This window comes from Phyllobates terribilis, unplaced genomic scaffold (assembly GCF_046119375.1).
Source record: "Phyllobates terribilis strain yellow unplaced genomic scaffold, ASM4611937v1 Scaffold_109__1_contigs__length_5621821, whole genome shotgun sequence".
NCBI lineage: Eukaryota > Metazoa > Chordata > Amphibia > Anura > Dendrobatidae > Phyllobates > Phyllobates terribilis.
Window position 1 is genome coordinate 3164968 of NW_027362869.1, and position 24175 is coordinate 3189142.

The following is a 24175-nucleotide window of genomic DNA, read 5'->3' on the forward strand; positions in this document are numbered from 1 at the left end:
TCATTTAGCGGAGATTTTCACAAAAAAGTGAAATTTTCAAAAAGTCAGAAATTTTGCAAGAAACGACTAAGTATGAAGGACTCATCAGGTGAAACACTCTGGAACTGAAATCGAATGCGCTTACAGACATGCTCCCCTCTCTGGAAGTCTGACACATGTGTGAAAATTTTCTAAGTCCAGAAAAGAAAATTTTTTCAACTTTTTTTCAAATTTACCCCAAGGGATATATATTTTACCCACACAGTTGGAGCCCTCCTGGGATGCCCTCTAACATACTATAACCTCATTTAGCGGAGATTTTCACAAAAAAGTGAAATTTTCAAAAAGTCAGAAATTTTGCAAAAATCGACTAAGTATGAAGGACTCATCGGGTGAAACGCTCTGGAACTGAAATCGGATGCGCTTACAGACATGCACCCCTCTCTGGAAGTCTGAGACATGTGTGAAAATTTTCTATGTCCAGAAAAAAAAAATATTTTAACTTTTTTTCAAATTTCCCCACAAGGGATATATATTTTACCCGCACATTTGGAGCCCTCCTGGGATGCCCTCTAACATACTATAACCTCATTTAGCGGAGATTTTCACAAAAAAGTGAAATTTTCAAAAAGTGGAAATTTTTCCAAAAAACGACTAAGTATGAAGGACTCATCGGGTGAAACGCTCTGGAACTGAAATCGGATGCGCTTACAGACATGCTCCCCTCTCTGGAAGTCTGAGACATGTGTGAAAATTTTCTAAGTCCAGAAAAAAAATTTTTTTCAACTTTTTTTCAAATTTCCCCCCAAGGGATATATATTTTACGCACACATGTGGAGCCTTCCTGGGATGCCCTCTAACATACTATAGCCTCATTGAGCGGAGATTTTCACAAAAAAAGTGAAATTTTCAAAAAGTCAGAAATTTTGCAAAAAACGACTAAGTATGAAGGACTCATCGGGTAAATCGCTCTGGAACTGAAATCGGATGCGCGCACTGACATGCTCCCCTCTCTGGAAGTCTGAGACATGTGTGAAAATTTTCTAAGTCCAGAAAAAAAAAATTTTCAACTTTTTTTCAAATTTCCCCCAAGGGATATATATTTTACCCACACATTTGGAGCCCTCCTGGGATGCCCTCTAACATACTATAACCTCATTTAGCGGAGATTTTCACAAAAAAGTGAAATTTTCAAAAAGTCAGAAATTTTGCAAAAAACGACTAAGTATGAAGGACTCATCGGGTGAATCGCTCTGGAACTGAAATCGGATGCGCGCACTGACATGCTCCCCTCTCTGGAAGTCTGAGATATGTGTGAAAATTTTCTAAGTCCAGAAAAAAAAATTTTTCAACTTTTTTTCAAATTTCCCCCCAAGGGATATATATTTTACCCACACATTTGGAGCCCTCCTGGGATGCCCTCTAACATACTATAACCTCATTTAGCGGAGATTTTCACAAAAAAGTGAAATTTTCCAAAAGTCAGAAATTTTGCAAGAAACGACTAAGTATGAAGGACTCATCGGGTGAAACGCTCTGGAACTGAAATCGGATGCGCTTACAGACATGCTCCCCTCTCTGGAAGTCTTACACATGTGTGAAAATTTTCTAAGTCCAGAAAAAAAATTTTTTTCAACTTTTTTTCAAATTTCCCCCAAGGGATATATATTTTACCCACACATTTGGAGCCCTCCTGGGATGCCCTCTAACATACTATAACCTCATTTAGCGGAGATTTTCACAAAAAAGTGAAATTTTCAAAAAGTGAGAAATTTTGCAAAAAACGACTAAGTATGAAGGGCTCATCGGGTGAATCGCTCTGGAACTGAAATCGGATGCGCTTACAGACATGCTCCCCTCTCTGGAAGTCTGAGACATGTGTGAAAATTTTCTAAGTCCAGAAAAAAAAAATTTTCAACTTTTTTTCAAATTTCCCCCAAGGGATATATATTTTACCCACACATTTGGAGCCCTCCTGGGATGCCCTCTAACATACTATAACCTCATTTAGCGGAGATTTTCACAAAAAAGTGAAATTTTCAAAAAGTCAGAAATTTTGCAAAAAACGACTAAGTATGAAGGACTCATTGGGTGAATCGCTCTGTAACTGAAATCGGATGCGCGCACTGACATGCTCCCCTCTCTGGAAGTCTGAGACATGTGTGAAAATTTTCTAAGTCCAGAAAAAAAAAATTTTTTCAACTTTTTTTCAAATTTCCCCTCAAGGGATATATATTTTACCCACACATTTGGAGCCCTCCTGGGATGCCCTCTAACATACTATAACCTCATTTAGCGGAGATTTTCACAAAAAAGTGAAATTTTCCAAAAGTCAGAAATTTTGCAAGAAACGACTAAGTATGAAGGACTCATCGGGTGAAACGCTCTGGAACTGAAATCGGATGCGCTTACAGACATGCTCCCCTCTCTGGACGTCTTACACATGTGTGAAAATTTTCAAAGTCCAGAAAAAAAAATTTTTTCAATTTTTTTTCAAATTTCCCCCAAGGGATATATATTTTACCCACACATTTGGAGCCCTCCTGGGATGCCCTCTAACATACTATAACCTCATTTAGCGGAGATTTTCACAAAAAAGTGAAATTTTCAAAAAGTGGAAATTTTTCCAAAAAACGACTAAGTATGAAGGACTCATCGGGTGAAACGCTCTGGAACTGAAATCGGATGCGCTTACAGACATGCTCCCCTCTCTGGACGTCTTACACATGTGTGAAAATTTTCAAAGTCCAGAAAAAAAATTTTTTTCAACTTTTTTTCAAATTTCCCCCAAGGGATATATATTTTACCCACACATTTGGAGCCCTCCTGGGATGCCCTCTAACATACTATAACCTCATTTAGCGGAGATTTTCACAAAAAAAGTGAAATTTTCAAAAAGTCAGAAATTTTGCAAGAAATGACTAAGTATGAAGTACTCATCGGGTGAAACGCTCTGGAACTGAAATCGGATGCGCTTACAGACATGCTCCCCTCTCTGGACGTCTTACACATGTGTGAAAATTTTCAAAGTCCAGAAAAAAAAATTTTTTCAACTTTTTTTCAAATTTCCCCCAAGGGATATATATTTTACCCACACATTTGGAGCCCTCCTGGGATGCCCTCTAACATACTATAACCTCATTTACTGGAGATTTTCACAAAAAAGTGAAATTTTCAAAAAGTGGAAATTTTTCCAAAAAACGACTAAGTATGAAGGACTCATCGGGTGAAACGCTCTGGAACTGAAATCGGATGCGCTTACAGACATGCTCCCCTCTCTGGCAGTCTGAGACATGTTTGAAAATTTTCTAAGTCCAGAAAAAAAAATTTTCAACTTTTTTTCAAATTTCCCCCCAAGGGATATATATTTTACGCACACATTTAGAGCCCTCCTGGGATGCCCTCTAACATACTATAACCTCATTTAGCGGAGATTTTCACAAAAAAGTGAAATTTTCAAAAAGTCAGAAATTTTGCAAGAAACGACTAAGTATGAAGGACTCATGGGGTGAAACGCTCTGGAACTGAAATCGGAAGCGCTTACAGACATGCTCCCCTCTCTGGAAGTCTGAGACCTGTGTGAAAATTTTCTAAGTCCAGAAAAAAAAAATTTTTCAACTTTTTTTCAAATTTGCCCTCAAGGGATATATATTTTACCCACACATTTGGAGCCCTCCTGGGATGCCATCTAACATACTATAACCTCATTTAGCGGAGATTTTCACAAAAAAGTGAAATTTTCAAAAAGTGGAAATTTTTCCAAAAAACGACTAAGTATGAAGGACTCATCGGGTGAAACGCTCTGGAACTGAAATCGGATGCGCTTACAGACATGCTCCCCTCTCTGGAAGTCTTACACATGTGTGAAAATTTTCTAAGTCCAGAAAATAAATTTTTTTCAACTTTTTTTCAAATTTCCCCCCAAGGGATATATATTTTACCCACACATGTGGAGCCCTCCTGGGATGCCCTCTAACATACTATAACCTCATTTAGCGGAGATTTTCACAAAAAAAGTGAAATTTTCAAAAAGTCAGAAATTTTGCAAAAAACGACTAAATATGAAGGACTCATCGGGTGAATCGCTCTGGAACTGAAATCGGATGCGCTTACAGACATGCTCCCCTCTCTGGAAGTCTGAGACATGTGTGAAAATTTTCTAAGTCCAGAAAAAAAAAATTTTCAACTTTTTTTCAAATTTCCCCCAAGGGATATATATTTTACCCACACATTTGGAGCCCTCCTGGGATGCCCTCTAACATACTATAACCTCATTTAGCGGAGATTTTCACAAAAAAGTGAAATTTTCAAAAAGTCAGAAATTTTGCAAAAAACGACTAAGTATGAAGGACTCATTGGGTGAATCGCTCTGTAACTGAAATCGGATGCGCGCACTGACATGCTCCCCTCTCTGGAAGTCTGAGACATGTGTGAAAATTTTCTAAGTCCAGAAAAAAAAAATTTTTTCAACTTTTTTTCAAATTTCCCCTCAAGGGATATATATTTTACCCACACATTTGGAGCCCTCCTGGGATGCCCTCTAACATACTATAACCTCATTTAGCGGAGATTTTCACAAAAAAGTGAAATTTTCCAAAAGTCAGAAATTTTGCAAGAAACGACTAAGTATGAAGGACTCATCGGGTGAAACGCTCTGGAACTGAAATCGGATGCGCTTACAGACATGCTCCCCTCTCTGGACGTCTTACACATGTGTGAAAATTTTCAAAGTCCAGAAAAAAAAATTTTTTCAATTTTTTTTCAAATTTCCCCCAAGGGATATATATTTTACCCACACATTTGGAGCCCTCCTGGGATGCCCTCTAACATACTATAACCTCATTTAGCGGAGATTTTCACAAAAAAGTGAAATTTTCAAAAAGTGGAAATTTTTCCAAAAAACGACTAAGTATGAAGGACTCATCGGGTGAAACGCTCTGGAACTGAAATCGGATGCGCTTACAGACATGCTCCCCTCTCTGGACGTCTTACACATGTGTGAAAATTTTCAAAGTCCAGAAAAAAAATTTTTTTCAACTTTTTTTCAAATTTCCCCCAAGGGATATATATTTTACCCACACATTTGGAGCCCTCCTGGGATGCCCTCTAACATACTATAACCTCATTTAGCGGAGATTTTCACAAAAAAAGTGAAATTTTCAAAAAGTCAGAAATTTTGCAAGAAATGACTAAGTATGAAGTACTCATCGGGTGAAACGCTCTGGAACTGAAATCGGATGCGCTTACAGACATGCTCCCCTCTCTGGACGTCTTACACATGTGTGAAAATTTTCAAAGTCCAGAAAAAAAAATTTTTTCAACTTTTTTTCAAATTTCCCCCAAGGGATATATATTTTACCCACACATTTGGAGCCCTCCTGGGATGCCCTCTAACATACTATAACCTCATTTACTGGAGATTTTCACAAAAAAGTGAAATTTTCAAAAAGTGGAAATTTTTCCAAAAAACGACTAAGTATGAAGGACTCATCGGGTGAAACGCTCTGGAACTGAAATCGGATGCGCTTACAGACATGCTCCCCTCTCTGGCAGTCTGAGACATGTTTGAAAATTTTCTAAGTCCAGAAAAAAAAATTTTCAACTTTTTTTCAAATTTCCCCCCAAGGGATATATATTTTACGCACACATTTAGAGCCCTCCTGGGATGCCCTCTAACATACTATAACCTCATTTAGCGGAGATTTTCACAAAAAAGTGAAATTTTCAAAAAGTCAGAAATTTTGCAAGAAACGACTAAGTATGAAGGACTCATGGGGTGAAACGCTCTGGAACTGAAATCGGAAGCGCTTACAGACATGCTCCCCTCTCTGGAAGTCTGAGACCTGTGTGAAAATTTTCTAAGTCCAGAAAAAAAAAATTTTTCAACTTTTTTTCAAATTTGCCCTCAAGGGATATATATTTTACCCACACATTTGGAGCCCTCCTGGGATGCCATCTAACATACTATAACCTCATTTAGCGGAGATTTTCACAAAAAAGTGAAATTTTCAAAAAGTGGAAATTTTTCCAAAAAACGACTAAGTATGAAGGACTCATCGGGTGAAACGCTCTGGAACTGAAATCGGATGCGCTTACAGACATGCTCCCCTCTCTGGAAGTCTTACACATGTGTGAAAATTTTCTAAGTCCAGAAAATAAATTTTTTTCAACTTTTTTTCAAATTTCCCCCCAAGGGATATATATTTTACCCACACATGTGGAGCCCTCCTGGGATGCCCTCTAACATACTATAACCTCATTTAGCGGAGATTTTCACAAAAAAAGTGAAATTTTCAAAAAGTCAGAAATTTTGCAAAAAACGACTAAATATGAAGGACTCATCGGGTAAATCGCTCTGGAACTGAAATCGGATGCGCGCACTGACATGCTCCCCTCTCTGGAAGTCTGAGACATGTGTGAAAATTTTCTAAGTCCAGAAAAAAAAAATTTTTTCAACTTTTATTCAAATTTCCCCTCAAGGGATGTATATTTTACCCACACATTTGGAGCCCTCCTGGGATGCCCTCTAACATACTATGACCTCATTTAGCGGAGATTTTCACAAAAAAGTGAAATTTTCCAAAAGTCAGAAATTTTGCAAGAAACGACTAAGTATGAAGGACTCATCGGGTGAAACGCTCTGGAACTGAAATTGGATGCGCTTACAGACATGCTCCCCTCTCTGGACGTCTTACACATGTGTGAAAATTTTCAAAGTCCAGAAAAAAAAATTTTTTCAACTTTTTTTCAAATTTCCCCCAAGGGATATATATTTTACCCACACATTTGGAGCCCTCCTGGGATGCCCTCTAACATACTATAACCTCATTTAGCGGAGATTTTCACAAAAAAGTGAAATTTTCAAAAAGTCAGAAATTTTGCAAGAAACGACTAAGTATGAAGGACTCATTGGGTGAAACGCTCTGGAACTGAAATCGGATGCGCGCACTAACATGCTCCCCTCTCTGGAAGTCTGAGACATGTGTGAAAATTTTCTAAGTCCAGAAAAAAAATAATTTTTAACTTTTTTTCAAATTTCCCGACAAGGGATATATATTTTACCCACACAGTTGGAGCCCTCCTGGAATGCCCTCTAACATACTATAACCTCATTTAGCGGAGATTTTCACAAAAAAGTGAAATTTTCAAAAAGTCAGAAATTTTGCAAAAAACGACTAAGTATGAAGGACTCATCGGGTGAAACGCTCTGGAACTGAAATCGGATGCGCTTACAGACATGATCCCCTCTCTGGAAGTCTGAGACATGTGTGAAAATTTTCTAAGTCCAGAAAAAAAAAAATTTAAAATTTTTTTTCAAATTTCCCCCCAAGGGATATATATTTTACCCACACATTTGGAGCCCTCCTGGGATACCCTCTAACATACTATAACCTAATTTAGCGGAGATTTTCACAAAAAAGTGAAATTTTCAAAAAGTCAGAAATTTTGCAAAAAACCACTAAGTATGAAGGACTCATCGGGTGAATCGCTCTGGAACTGAAATCGGATGCGCGCACTGACATGCTCCCCTCTCTGGAAGTCTGAGATATGTGTGAAAATTTTCTAAGTCCAGAAAAAAAAATTTTTCAACTTTTTTTCAAATTTCCCCCAAGGGATATATATTTTACCCACACATTTGGAGCCCTCCTGGGATGCCCTCTAACATACTATAACCTCATTTAGCGGAGATTTTCACAAAAAAGTGAAATTTTCCAAAAGTCAGAAATTTTGCAAGAAACGACTAAGTATGAAGGACTCATCGGGTGAAACGCTCTGGAACTGAAATAGGATGCGCTTACAGACATGCTCCCCTCTCTGGAAGTCTTACACATGTGTGAAAATTTTCAAAGTCCAGAAAATAAATTTTTTTCAACTTTTTTTCAAATTTCCCCCAAGGGATATATATTTTACCCACACATTTGGAGCCCTCCTGGGATGCCCTCTAACATACTATAACCTCATTTAGCGGAGATTTTCACAAAAAAGTGAAATTTTCAAAAAGTGGAAATTTTTCCAAAAAACGACTAAGTATGAAGGACTCATCGGGTGAAACGCTCTGGAACTGAAATCGGATGCGCTTACAGACATGCTCCCCTCTCTGGAAGTCTGAGACATGTGTGAAAATTTTCTAAGTCCAGAAAAAAAATTTTTTTCAACTTTTTTTCAAATTTCCCCACAAGGGATATATATTTTACCCACACATTTGGAGCCCTCCTGGGATGCCCTCTAACATACTATAACCTCATTTAGCGGAGATTTTCACAAAAAAGTGAAATTTTCAAAAAGTGGAAATTTTTCCAAAAAACGACTAAGTATGAAGGACTCATCGGGTGAATCGCTCTGGAACTGAAATCGGATGCGCGCACTGACATGCTCCCCTCTCTGGAAGTCTGAGACATGTGTGAAAATTTTCTAAGTCCAGAAAAAAAAATTTTTTTCAACTTTTATTCATATTTCCCCTCAAGGGATGTATATTTTACCCACACATTTGGAGCCCTCCTGGGATGCCCTCTAACATACTATGACCTCATTTAGCGGAGATTTTCACAAAAAAGTGAAATTTTCCAAAAGTCAGAAATTTTGCAAGAAACGACTAAGTATGAAGGACTCATCGGGTGAAACGCTCTGGAACTGAAATCGGATGCGCTTACAGACATGCTCCCCTCTCTGGACGTCTTACACATGTGTGAAAATTTTCAAAGTCCAGAAAAAAATTTTTTTTCAACTTTTTTTCAAATTTCCCCCAAGGGATATATATTTTACCCACACATTTGGAGCCCTCCTGGGATGCCCTCTAACATACTATAACCTCATTTAGCGGAGATTTTCACAAAAAAGTGAAATTTTCAAAAAGTCAGAAATTTTGCAAGAAACGACTAAGTATGAAGGACTCATGGGGTGAAACGCTCTGGAACTGAAATCGGATGCGCTTACAGACATGCTCCCCTCTCTGGAAGTCTGAGACATGTGTGAAAATTTTCTAAGTCCAGAAAAAAAAAATTTTTCAACTTTTTTTCAAATTTCCCCTCAAGGGATATATATTTTACCCACACATTTGGAGCCCTCCTGGGATGCCCTCTAACATACTATAACCTCATTTAGCGGAGATTTTCACAAAAAAGTGAAATTTTCAAAAAGTGGAAATTTTTCCAAAAAACGACTAAGTATGAAGGACTCATCGGGTGAAACGCTCTGAAACTGAAATCAGATGCACTTACAGACATGCTCCCCTCTCTGGAAGTCTTACACATGTGTGAAAATTTTCTAAGTCCAGAAAAGAAAATTTTTTCAACTTTTTTTCAAATTTCCCCCCAAGGGATATATATTTTACCCACACATTTGGAGCCCTCCTGGGATACCCTCTAACATACTATAACCTCATTTAGCGGAGATTTTCACAAAAAAGTGAAATTTTCAAAAAGTCAGAAATTTTGCAAAAAACGACTAAGTATGAAGGACTCATCGGGTAAATCGCTCTGGAACTGAAATCGGATGCGCGCACTGACATGCTCCCCTCTCTGGAAGTCTGAGACATGTGTGAAAATTTTCTAAGTCCAGAAAAAAAAAATTTTTTCAACTTTTATTCAAATTTCCCCCCAAGGGATATATATTTTACCGACACATTTGGAGCCCTCCTGGGATGCCCTCTAACATACTATGACCTCATTTAGCGGAGATTTTCACAAAAAAGTGAAATTTTCCAAAAGTCAGAAATTTTGCAAGAAACGACTAAGTATGAAGGACTCATCGGGTGAAACGCTCTGGAACTGTAATCAGATGCGCTTACAGACATGCTCCCCTTTCTGGAAGTCTGAGACATGTGTGAAAATTTTCTATGTCCAGAAAAACAAAATTTTTCAACTTTTTTTCAAATTTCCCCCAAGGGATATATATTTTACCCACACATTTGGAGCCCTCCTGGGATGCCCTCTAACATACTATAACCTCATTTAGCGGAGATTTTCACAAAAAAGTGAAATTTTCAAAAAGTGTGAAATTTTGCAAAAAACGACTAAGTATGAAAGACTCATCGGGTGAAACGCTCTGGAACTGAAATCGGATGCGCTTACAGACATGCTCCTCTCTCTGGAAGTCTGAGACATGTGTGAAAATTTTCTGTCCAGAAAAAAAAAAAATTGTAACTTTTTTTCAAATTTCCCCACAAGGGATATATATTTTACCCACACATTTGGAGCCCTCCTGGGATGCCCTCTAACATACTATAACCTCATTTAGCGGAGATTTTCACAAAAAAGTGAAATTTTCAAAAAGTGGAAATTTTTCCAAAAAACGACTAAGTATGAAGGACTCATCGGGTGAAACGCTTTGGAACTGAAATCAGATGTGCTTACAGACATGCTCCCCTCTCTGGAAGTCTGAGACATGTGTGAAAATTTTCTAAGTCCAGAAAAAAAAATTTTTTCAACTTTTTTTCAAATTTCCCCCCAAGGGATATATATTTTACCCACACATGTGGAGCCCTCCTGGGATGCCCTCTAACATACTATAACCTCATTTAGCGGAGATTTTCACAAAAAAAGTGAAATTTTCAAAAAGTCAGAAATTTTGCAAAAAACGACTAAGTATGAAGGACTCATCGGGTAAATCGCTCTGGAACTGAAATCGGATGCGCGCACTGACATGCTCCCCTCTCTGGAAGTCTGAGACATGTGTGAAAATTTTCTAAGTCCAGAAAAAAAAATTTTTTTCAACTTTTATTCATATTTCCCCTCAAGGGATGTATATTTTACCCACACATTTGGAGCCCTCCTGGGATGCCCTCTAACATACTATGACCTCATTTAGCGGAGATTTTCACAAAAAAGTGAAATTTTCCAAAAGTCAGAAATTTTGCAAGAAACGACTAAGTATGAAGGACTCATCGGGTGAAACGCTCTGGAACTGAAATCGGATGCGCTTACAGACATGCTCCCCTCTCTGGACGTCTTACACATGTGTGAAAATTTTGAAAGTCCAGAAAAAAAATTTTTTTCAACTTTTTTTCAAATTTCCCCCAAGGGATATATATTTTACCCACACATTTGGAGCCCTCCTGGGATGCCCTCTAACATACTATAACCTCATTTAGCGGAGATTTTCACAAAAAAGTGAAATTTTCAAAAAGTCAGAAATTTTGCAAGAAACGACTAAGTATGAAGGACTCATGGGGTGAAACGCTCTGGAACTGAAATCGGATGCGCTTACAGACATGCTCCCCTCTCTGGAAGTCTGAGACATGTGTGAAAATTTTCTAAGTCCAGAAAAAAAAAATTTTTCAACTTTTTTTCAAATTTCCCCTCAAGGGATATATATTTTACCCACACATTTGGAGCCCTCCTGGGATGCCCTCTAACATACTATAACCTCATTTAGCGGAGATTTTCACAAAAAAGTGAAATTTTCAAAAAGTGGAAATTTTTCCAAAAAACGACTAAGTATGAAGGACTCATCGGGTGAAACGCTCTGAAACTGAAATCAGATGCACTTACAGACATGCTCCCCTCTCTGGAAGTCTTACACATGTGTGAAAATTTTCTAAGTCCAGAAAAGAAAATTTTTTCAACTTTTTTTCAAATTTCCCCCCAAGGGATATATATTTTACCCACACATTTGGAGCCCTCCTGGGATACCCTCTAACATACTATAACCTCATTTAGCGGAGATTTTCACAAAAAAGTGAAATTTTCAAAAAGTCAGAAATTTTGCAAAAAACCACTAAGTATGAAGGACTCATCGGGTGAATCGCTCTGGAACTGAAATCGGATGCGCGCACTGACATGCTCCCCTCTCTGGAAGTCTGAGATATGTGTGAAAATTTTCTAAGTCCAGAAAAAAAAATTTTTCAACTTTTTTTCAAATTTCCCCCAAGGGATATATATTTTACCCACACATTTGGAGCCCTCCTGGGATGCCCTCTAACATACTATAACCTCATTTAGCGGAGATTTTCACAAAAAAGTGAAATTTTCCAAAAGTCAGAAATTTTGCAAGAAACGACTAAGTATGAAGGACTCATCGGGTGAAACGCTCTGGAACTGAAATAGGATGCGCTTACAGACATGCTCCCCTCTCTGGAAGTCTTACACATGTGTGAAAATTTTCAAAGTCCAGAAAATAAATTTTTTTCAACTTTTTTTCAAATTTCCCCCAAGGGATATATATTTTACCCACACATTTGGAGCCCTCCTGGGATGCCCTCTAACATACTATAACCTCATTTAGCGGAGATTTTCACAAAAAAGTGAAATTTTCAAAAAGTGGAAATTTTTCCAAAAAACGACTAAGTATGAAGGACTCATCGGGTGAAACGCTCTGGAACTGAAATCGGATGCGCGCACTGACATGCTCCCCTCTCTGGAAGTCTGAGACATGTGTGAAAATTTTCTAAGTCCAGAAAAAAAAATTTTTTTCAACTTTTATTCATATTTCCCCTCAAGGGATGTATATTTTACCCACACATTTGGAGCCCTCCTGGGATGCCCTCTAACATACTATGACCTCATTTAGCGGAGATTTTCACAAAAAAGTGAAATTTTCAAAAAGTCAGAAATTTTGCAAGAAACGACTAAGTATGAAGGACTCATCGGGTGAAACGCTCTGGAACTGAAATCGGATGCGCTTACAGACATGCTCCCCTCTCTGGACGTCTTACACATGTGTGAAAATTTTCAAAGTCCAGAAAAAAATTTTTTTTCAACTTTTTTTCAAATTTCCCCCAAGGGATATATATTTTACCCACACATTTGGAGCCCTCCTGGGATGCCCTCTAACATACTATAACCTCATTTAGCGGAGATTTTCACAAAAAAGTGAAATTTTCAAAAAGTCAGAAATTTTGCAAGAAACGACTAAGTATGAAGGACTCATGGGGTGAAACGCTCTGGAACTGAAATCGGATGCGCTTACAGACATGCTCCCCTCTCTGGAAGTCTGAGACATGTGTGAAAATTTTCTAAGTCCAGAAAAAAAAAATTTTTCAACTTTTTTTCAAATTTCCCCTCAAGGGATATATATTTTACCCACACATTTGGAGCCCTCCTGGGATGCCCTCTAACATACTATAACCTCATTTAGCGGAGATTTTCACAAAAAAGTGAAATTTTCAAAAAGTGGAAATTTTTCCAAAAAACGACTAAGTATGAAGGACTCATCGGGTGAAACGCTCTGAAACTGAAATCAGATGCACTTACAGACATGCTCCCCTCTCTGGAAGTCTTACACATGTGTGAAAATTTTCTAAGTCCAGAAAAGAAAATTTTTTCAACTTTTTTTCAAATTTCCCCCCAAGGGATATATATTTTACCCACACATTTGGAGCCCTCCTGGGATACCCTCTAACATACTATAACCTCATTTAGCGGAGATTTTCACAAAAAAGTGAAATTTTCAAAAAGTCAGAAATTTTGCAAAAAACGACTAAGTATGAAGGACTCATCGGGTAAATCGCTCTGGAACTGAAATCGGATGCGCGCACTGACATGCTCCCCTCTCTGGAAGTCTGAGACATGTGTGAAAATTTTCTAAGTCCAGAAAAAAAAAATTTTTTCAACTTTTATTCAAATTTCCCCCCAAGGGATATATATTTTACCGACACATTTGGAGCCCTCCTGGGATGCCCTCTAACATACTATGACCTCATTTAGCGGAGATTTTCACAAAAAAGTGAAATTTTCCAAAAGTCAGAAATTTTGCAAGAAACGACTAAGTATGAAGGACTCATCGGGTGAAACGCTCTGGAACTGAAATCGGATGCGCTTACAGACATGCTCCCCTCTCTGGACGTCTTACACATGTGTGAAAATTTTCAAAGTCCAGAAAAAAAATTTTTTTCAACTTTTTTTCAAATTTCCCCCAAGGGATATATATTTTACCCACACATTTGGAGCCGTCCTGGGATGCCCTCTAACATACTATAACCTCATTTAGCGGAGATTTTCACAAAAAAGTGAAATTTTCAAAAAGTCAGAAATTTTTCCAAAAAACGACTAAGTATGAAGGACTCATCGGGTGAAACGCTCTGGAACTGAAATCGGATGCGCTTACAGACATGCTCCCATTTCTGGAAGTCTGAGACATGTGTGAAAATTTTCTATGTCCAGAAAAACAAAATTTTTCAACTTTTTTTCAAATTTCCCCCAAGGGATATATATTTTACCCACACATTTGGAGCCCTCCTGGGATGCCCTCTAACATACTATAACCTCATTTAGCGGAGATTTTCACAAAAAAGTGAAATTTTCAAAAAGTGTGAAATTTTGCAAAAAACGACTAAGTATGAAAGACTCATCGGGTGAAACGCTCTGGAACTGAAATCGGATGCGCTTACAGACATGCTCCCCTCTCTGGAAGTCTGAGACATGTGTGAAAATTTTCTGTCCAGAAAAAAAAAAAATTGTAACTTTTTTTCAAATTTCCCCACAAGGGATATATATTTTACCCACACATTTGGAGCCCTCCTGGGATGCCCTCTAACATACTATAACCTCATTTAGCGGAGATTTTCACAAAAAAGTGAAATTTTCAAAAAGTGGAAATTTTTCCAAAAAACGACTAAGTATGAAGGACTCATCGGGTGAAACGCTTTGGAACTGAAATCAGATGTGCTTACAGACATGCTCCCCTCTCTGGAAGTCTGAGACATGTGTGAAAATTTTCTAAGTCCAGAAAAAAAATTTTTTTCAACTTTTTTTCAAATTTCCCCCCAAGGGATATATATTTTACCCACACATGTGGAGCCCTCCTGGGATGCCCTCTAACATACTATAACCTCATTTAGCGGAGATTTTCACAAAAAAAGTGAAATTTTCAAAAAGTCAGAAATTTTGCAAAAAACGACTAAGTATGAAGGACTCATCGGGTAAATCGCTCTGGAACTGAAATCGGATGCGCGCACTGACATGCTCCCCTCTCTGGAAGTCTGAGACATGTGTGAAAATTTTCTAAGTCCAGAAAAAAAAATTTTTTTCAACTTTTATTCATATTTCCCCTCAAGGGATGTATATTTTACCCACACATTTGGAGCCCTCCTGGGATGCCCTCTAACATACTATGACCTCATTTAGCGGAGATTTTCACAAAAAAGTGAAATTTTCCAAAAGTCAGAAATTTTGCAAGAAACGACTAAGTATGAAGGACTCATCGGGTGAAACGCTCTGGAACTGAAATCGGATGCGCTTACAGACATGCTCCCCTCTCTGGACGTCTTACACATGTGTGAAAATTTTGAAAGTCCAGAAAAAAAAATTTTTTCAACTTTTTTTCAAATTTCCCCCAAGGGATATATATTTTACCCACACATTTGGAGCCCTCCTGGGATGCCCTCTAACATACTATAACCTCATTTAGCGGAGATTTTCACAAAAAAGTGAAATTTTCAAAAAGTCAGAAATTTTGCAAGAAACGACTAAGTATGAAGGACTCATGGGGTGAAACGCTCTGGAACTGAAATCGGATGCGCTTACAGACATGCTCCCCTCTCTGGAAGTCTGAGACATGTGTGAAAATTTTCTAAGTCCAGAAAAAAAAAATTTTTCAACTTTTTTTCAAATTTCCCCTCAAGGGATATATATTTTACCCACACATTTGGAGCCCTCCTGGGATGCCCTCTAACATACTATAACCTCATTTAGCGGAGATTTTCACAAAAAAGTGAAATTTTCAAAAAGTGGAAATTTTTCCAAAAAACGACTAAGTATGAAGGACTCATCGGGTGAAACGCTCTGAAACTGAAATCAGATGCACTTACAGACATGCTCCCCTCTCTGGAAGTCTTACACATGTGTGAAAATTTTCTAAGTCCAGAAAAGAAAATTTTTTCAACTTTTTTTCAAATTTCCCCCCAAGGGATATATATTTTACCCACACATTTGGAGCCCTCCTGGGATACCCTCTAACATACTATAACCTCATTTAGCGGAGATTTTCACAAAAAAGTGAAATTTTCAAAAAGTCAGAAATTTTGCAAAAAACGACTAAGTATGAAGGACTCATCGGGTAAATCGCTCTGGAACTGAAATCGGATGCGCGCACTGACATGCTCCCCTCTCTGGAAGTCTGAGACATGTGTGAAAATTTTCTAAGTCCAGAAAAAAAATAATTTTTAACTTTTTTTCAAATTTCCCCACAAGGGATATATATTTTACCCACACATTTGGAGCCCTCCTGGGATGCCCTCTAACATACTATAACCTCATTTAGCGGAGATTTTCACAAAAAAGTGAAATGTTCAAAAAGTGGAAATTTTTCCAAAAAACGACTAAGTATGAAGGACTCATCGGGTGAAACGCTCTGGAACTGAAATCAGATGCGCTTACAGACATGCTCCCCTCTCTGGAAGTCTGAGACATGTGTGAAAATTTTCTAAGTCCAGAAAAAAAAATTTTTTCAACTTTTTTTCAAATTTCCCCCCAAGGGATATATATTTTACCCACACATGTGGAGCCCTCCTGGGATGCCCTCTAACATACTATAACCTCATTTAGCGGAGATTTTCACAAAAAAGTGAAATTTTCAAAAAGTCAGAAATTTTGCAAGAAACGACTAAGTATGAAGGACTCATGGGGTGAAACGCTCTGGAACTGAAATCGGATGCGCTTACAGACATGCTCCCCTCTCTGGAAGTCTGAGACCTGTGTGAAAATTTTCTAAGTCCAGAAAAAAAAAAATTTTCAACTTTTTTTCCAATTTCCCCTCAAGGGATATATATTTTACCCACACATTTGGAGCCCTCCTGGGATGCCATCTAACATACTATAACCTCATTTAGCGGAGATTTTCACAAAAAAGTGAAATTTTCAAAAAGTGGAAATTTTTCCAAAAAACGACTAAGTATGAAGGACTCATCGGGTGAAACGCTCTGGAACTGAAATCGGATGCGCTTACAGACATGCTCCCCTCTCTGGACGTCTTACACATGTGTGAAAATTTTGAAAGTCCAGAAAAAAAAATTTTTTCAACTTTTTTTCAAATTTCCCCCAAGGGATATATATTTTACCCACACATTTGGAGCCCTCCTGGGATGCCCTCTAACATACTATAACCTCATTTAGCGGAGATTTTCACAAAAAAGTGAAATTTTCAAAAAGTCAGAAATTTTGCAAGAAACGACTAAGTATGAAGGACTCATGGGGTGAAACGCTCTGGAACTGAAATCGGATGCGCTTACAGACATGCTCCCCTCTCTGGAAGTCTGAGACATGTGTGAAAATTTTCTAAGTCCAGAAAAAAAAAATTTTTCAACTTTTTTTCAAATTTCCCCTCAAGGGATATATATTTTACCCACACATTTGGAGCCCTCCTGGGATGCCCTCTAACATACTATAACCTCATTTAGCGGAGATTTTCACAAAAAAGTGAAATTTTCAAAAAGTGGAAATTTTTCCAAAAAACGACTAAGTATGAAGGACTCATCGGGTGAAACGCTCTGAAACTGAAATCAGATGCACTTACAGACATGCTCCCCTCTCTGGAAGTCTTACACATGTGTGAAAATTTTCTAAGTCCAGAAAAGAAAATTTTTTCAACTTTTTTTCAAATTTCCCCCCAAGGGATATATATTTTACCCACACATTTGGAGCCCTCCTGGGATACCCTCTAACATACTATAACCTCATTTAGCGGAGATTTTCACAAAAAAGTGAAATTTTCAAAAAGTCAGTAATTTTGCAAAAAACGACTAAGTATGAAGGACTCATCGGGTAAATCGCTCTGGAACTGAAATCGGATGCGCGCACTGACATGCTCCCCTCTCTGGAAGTCTGAGACATGTGTGAAAATTTTCTAAGTCCAGAAAAAAAATAATTTTTAACTTTTTTTCAAATTTCCCCACAAGGGATATATATTTTACCCACACATTTGGAGCCCTCCTGGGATGCCCTCTAACATACTATAACCTCATTTAGCGGAGATTTTCACAAAAAAGTGAAATGTTCAAAAAGTGGAAATTTTTCCAAAAAACGACTAAGTATGAAGGACTCATCGGGTGAAACGCTCTGGAACTGAAATCAGATGCGCTTACAGACATGCTCCCCTCTCTGGAAGTCTGAGACATGTGTGAAAATTTTCTAAGTCCAGAAAAAAAAATTTTTTCAACTTTTTTTCAAATTTCCCCCCAAGGGATATATATTTTACCCACACATGTGGAGCCCTCCTGGGATGCCCTCTAACATACTATAACCTCATTTAGCGGAGATTTTCACAAAAAAGTGAAATTTTCAAAAAGTCAGAAATTTTGCAAGAAATGACTAAGTATGAAGGACTCATGGGGTGAAACGCTCTGGAACTGAAATCGGATGCGCTTACAGACATGCTCCCCTCTCTGGAAGTCTGAGACCTGTGTGAAAATTTTCTAAGTCCAGAAAAAAAAAAATTTTCAACTTTTTTTCCAATTTCCCCTCAAGGGATATATATTTTACCCACACATTTGGAGCCCTCCTGGGATGCCATCTAACATACTATAACCTCATTTAGCGGAGATTTTCACAAAAAAGTGAAATTTTCAAAAAGTGGAAATTTTTCCAAAAAACGACTAAGTATGAAGGACTCATCGGGTGAAACGTTCTGGAACTGAAATCGGATGCGCTTACAGACATGCTCCCCTCTCTGGAAGTCTTACACATGTGTGAAAATTTTCTAAGTCCAGAAAAAAAAAAAATTTCAACTTTTTTTCAAATTTCCCCCAAGGGATATATATTTTACCCACACATTTGGAGCCCTCCTGGGATGCCCTCTAACATACTATAACCTCATTTAGCGGAGATTTTCACAAAAAAGTGAAATTTTCAAAAAGTGAGAAATTTTGCAAAAAACGACTAAGTATGAAGGACTCATCGGGTGAAACGCTCTGGAACTGAAATCGGATGCGCTTACAGACATGCTCCCCTCTCTGGAAGTCTGAGACATGTGTGAAAATTTTCTGTCCAGAAAAAAAAAATTTTTTAACTTTTTTTCAAATTTCCCCACAAGGGATATATATTTTACCCACACATTTGGAGCCCTCCTGGGATGCCCTCTAACATACTATGACCTCATTTAGCGGAGATTTTCACAAAAAAGTGAAATTTTCCAAAAGTCAGAAATTTTGCAAGAAACGACTAAGTATGAAGGACTCATCGGGTGAAACGCTCTGGAACTGAAATCGGATGCGCTTACAGACATGCTCCCCTCTCTGGACGTCTTACACATGTGTGAAAATTTTCAAAGTCCAGAAAAAAAATTTTTTTCAACTTTTTTTCAAATTTCCCCCAAGGGATATATATTTTACCCACACATTTGGAGCCCTCCTGGGATGCCCTCTAACATACTATAACCTCATTTAGCGGAGATTTTCACAAAAAAGTGAAATTTTCAAAAAGTCAGAAATTTTGCAAGAAACGACTAAGTATGAAGGACTCATGGGGTGAAACGCTCTGGAACTGAAATCGGATGCGCTTACAGACATGCTCCCCTCTCTGGAAGTCTGAGACATGTGTGAAAATTTTCAAAGTCCAGAAAAAAAAAATTTTTCAACTTTTTTTCAAATTTCCCCTCAAGGGATATATATTTTACCCACACATTTGGAGCCCTCCTGGGATGCCCTCTAACATACTATAACCTCATTTAGCGGAGATTTTCACAAAAAAGTGAAATTTTCAAAAAGTGGAAATTTTTCCAAAAAACGACTAAGTATGAAGGACTCATCGGGTGAAACGCTCTGAAACTGAAATCGGATGCGCTTACAGACATGCTCCCCTCTCTGGAAGTCTGAGACATGTGTGAAAATTTTCTAAGTCCAGAAAAAAAAAATTTTTCAACTTTTTTTCAAATTTCCCCTCAAGGGATATATATTTTACCCACACATTTGGAGCCCTCCTGGGATGCCCTCTAACATACTATAACCTCATTTAGCGGAGATTTTCACAAAAAAGTGAAATTTTCAAAAAGTGGAAATTTTTCCAAAAAACGACTAAGTATGAAGGACTCATCGGGTGAAACGCTCTGAAACTGAAATCGGATGCGCTTACAGACATGCTCCCCTCTCTGGAAGTCTTACACATGTGTGAAAATTTTCTAAGTCCAGAAAAGAAAATTTTTTCAACTTTTTTTCAAATTTCCCCCCAAGGGATATATATTTTACCCACACATTTGGAGCCCTCCTGGGATGCCCTCTAACATACTATAACCTCATTTAGCGGAGATTTTCACAAAAAAGTGAAATTTTCAAAAAGTCAGAAATTTTGCAAGAAACGACTAAGTATGAAGGACTCATGGGGTGAAACGCTCTGGAACTGAAATCGGATGCGCTTACAGACATGCTCCCCTCTCTGGAAGTCTGAGACCTGTGTGAAAATTTTCTAAGTCCAGAAAAAAAAAATTTTTCAACTTTTTTTCCAATTTCCCCTCAAGGGATATATATTTTACCCACACATTTGGAGCCCTCCTGGGATGCCATCTAACATACTATAACCTCATTTAGCGGAGATTTTCACAAAAAAGTGAAATTTTCAAAAAGTGGAAATTTTTCCAAAAAACGACTAAGTATGAAGGACTCATCGGGTGAAACGCTCTGGAACTGAAATCGGATGCGCTTACAGACATGCTCCCCTCTCTGGAAGTCTTACACATGTGTGAAAATTTTCTAAGTCCAGAAAAAAAAAAATTTTCAACTTTTTTTCAAATTTCCCCCAAGGGATATATATTTTACCCACACATTTGGAGCCCTCCTGGGATGCCCTCTAACATACTATAACCTCATTTAGCGGAGATTTTCACAAAAAAGTGAAATTTTCAAAAAGTGGAAATTTTTCCAAAAAACGACTAAGTATGAAGGACTCATCGGGTGAAACGCTTTGGAACTGAAATCAGATGCGCTTACAGACATGCTCCCCTCTCTGGAAGTCTGAGACATGTGTGAAAATTTTCTAAGTCCAGAAAAAAAATTTTTTTCAACTTTTTTTCAAATTTCCCCCCAAGGGATATATATTTTACCCACACATGTGGAGCCCTCCTGGGATGCCCTCTAACATTCTATAACCTCATTTAGCGGAGATTTTCACAAAAAAAGTGAAATTTTCAAAAAGTCAGAAATTTTGCAAAAAACGACTAAGTATGAAGGACTCATCGGGTAAATCGCTCTGGAACTGAAATCGGATGCGCGCACTGACATGCTCCCCTCTCTGGAAGTCTGAGACATGTGTGAAAATTTTCTAAGTCCAGAAAAAAAAAATTTTTTCAACTTTTATTCAAATTTCCCCTCAAGGGATGTATATTTTACCCACACATTTGGAGCCCTCCTGGGATGCCCTCTAACATACTATGACCTCATTTAGCGGAGATTTTCACAAAAAAGTGAAATTTTCCAAAAGTCAGAAATTTTGCAAGAAACGACTAAGTATGAAGGACTCATCGGGTGAAACGCTCTGGAACTGAAATCGGATGCGCTTACAGACATGCTTCCCTCTCTGGACGTCTTACACATGTGTGAAAATTTTCAAAGTCCAGAAAAAAAATTTTTTTCAACTTTTTTTCAAATTTCCCCCAAGGGATATATATTTTACCCACACATTTGGAGCCCTCCTGGGATGCCCTCTAGCATACTATAACCTCATTTAGCGGAGATTTTCACAAAAAAGTGAAATTTTCAAAAAGTCAGAAATTTTGCAAGAAACGACTAAGTATGAAGGACTCATGGGGTGACACGCTCTGGAACTGAAATCGGATGCGCTTACAGACATGCTCCCCTCTCTGGAAGTCTGAGACATGTGTGAAAATTTTCTAAGTCCAGAAAAAAAAAATTTTTCAACTTTTTTTCAAATTTCCCCTCAAGGGATATATATTTTACCCACACATTTGGAGCCCTCCTGGGATGCCCTCTAACATACTATAACCTCATTTAGCGGAGATTTTCACAAAAAAGTGAAATTTTCAAAAAGTGGAAATTTTTCCAAAAAACGACTAAGTATGAAGGACTCATCGGGTGAAACGCTCTGAAACTGAAATCGGATGCGCTTACAGACATGCTCCCCTCTCTGGAAGTCTTACACATGTGTGAAAATTTTCTAAGTCCAGAAAAGAAAATTTTTTCAACTTTTTTTCAAATTTCCCCCCCCGGGATATATATTTTACCCACACATTTGGAGCCCTCCTGGGATGCCCTCTAACATACTATAACCTCATTTAGCGGAGATTTTCACAAAAAAGTGAAATTTTCAAAAAGTGGAAATTTTTCCAAAAAACGACTAAGTATGAAGGACTCATCGGGTGAAACGCTCTGGAACTGAAATCGGATGCGCTTACAGACATGATCCCCTCTCTGGAAGTCTGAGACATGTGTGAAAATTTTCTAAGTCCAGAAAAAAAAAAATTTAAAACTTTTTTTCAAATTTCCCCCCAAGGGATATATATTTTACCCACACATTTGGAGCCCTCCTGGGATACCCTCTAACATACTATAACCTCATTTAGCGGAGATTTTCACAAAAAAGTGAAATTTTCAAAAAGTCAGAAATTTTGCAAAAAACGACTAAGTATGAAGGACTCATCGGGTGAATCGCTCTGGAACTGAAATCGGATGCGCGCACTGACATGCTCCCCTCTCTGGAAGTCTGAGATATGTGTGAAAATTTTCTAAGTCCAGAAAAAAAAATTTTTCAACTTTTTTTCAAATTTCCCCCAAGGGATATATATTTTACCCACACATTTGGAGCCCTCCTGGGATGCCCTCTAACATACTATAACCTCATTTAGCGGAGATTTTCACAAAAAAGTGAAATTTTCAAAAAGTGGAAATTTTTCCAAAAAACGACTAAGTATGAAGGACTCATCGGGTGAAACGCTCTGGAACTGAAATCGGATGCGCTTACAGACATGCTCCCCTCTCTGGACGTCTTACACATGTGTGAAAATTTTCAAAGTCCAGAAAAAAAAATTTTTTCAACTTTTTTTCAAATTTCCCTAAAGGGATATATATTTTACCCACACATTTGGAGCCCTCCTGGGATGCCCTCTAACATACTATAACCTCATTTAGCGGAGATTTTCACAAAAAAGTGAAATTTTCAAAAAGTGGAAATTTTTCCAAAAAACGACTAAGTATGAAGGACTCATCGGGTGAAACGCTCTGGAACTGAAATCGGATGCGCTTACAGACATGCTCCCCTCTCTGGAAGTCTGAGACATGTGTGAAAATTTTCTATGTCCAGAAAAAAAAAATTTTCTAACTTTTTTTCAAATTTCCCCACAAGGGATATATATTTTACCCACACATTTGGAGCCCTCCTGGGATGCCCTCTAACATACTATAACCTCATTTAGCGGAGATTTTCACAAAAAAGTGAAATTTTCAAAAAGTGGAAATTTTTCCAAAAAACTACTAAGTATGAAGGACTCATCGGGTGAAACGCTCTGGAACTGAAATCAGATGCGCTTACAGACATGCTCCCCTCTCTGGAAGTCTGAGACATGTGTGAAAATTTTCTAAGTCCAGAAAAAAAAATTTTTTCAACTTTTTTTCAAATTTCCCCCCAAGGGATATATATTTTACCCACACATGTGGAGCCCTCCTGGGATGCCCTCTAACATACTATAACCTCATTTAGTGGAGATTTTCACAAAAAAAGTGACATTTTCAAAAAGTCAAAAATTTTGGAAAATACGACTAAGTATGAAGGACTCATCGGGTAAATCGCTCTGGAACTGAAATCGGATGCGCGCACTGACATGCTCCCCTCTCTGGAAGTCTGAGACATGTGTGAAAATTTTCTAAGTCCAGAAAAAAAAATTTTTTTCAACTTTTAATCAAATTTCCCCTCAAGGGATATATATTTTACCCACACATTTGGAGCCCTCCTGGGATGCCCTCTAACATACTATGACCTCATTTAGCGGAGATTTTCACAAAAAAGTGAAATTTTCCAAAAGTCCGAAATTTTGCAAGAAACGACTAAGTATGAAGGACTCATCGGGTGAAACGCTCTGGAACTGAAATTGGATGCGCTTACAGACATGCTCCCCTCTCTGGACGTCTTACACATGTGTGAAAATTTTCAAAGTCCAGAAAAAAAATTTTTTTCAACTTTTTTTCAAATTTCCCCCAAGGGATATATATTTTACCCACATATTTGGAGCCCTCCTGGGATGCCCTCTAACATACTATAACCTCATTTAGCGGAGATTTTCACAAAAAAGTGAAATTTTCAAAAAGTCAGAAATTTTGCAAGAA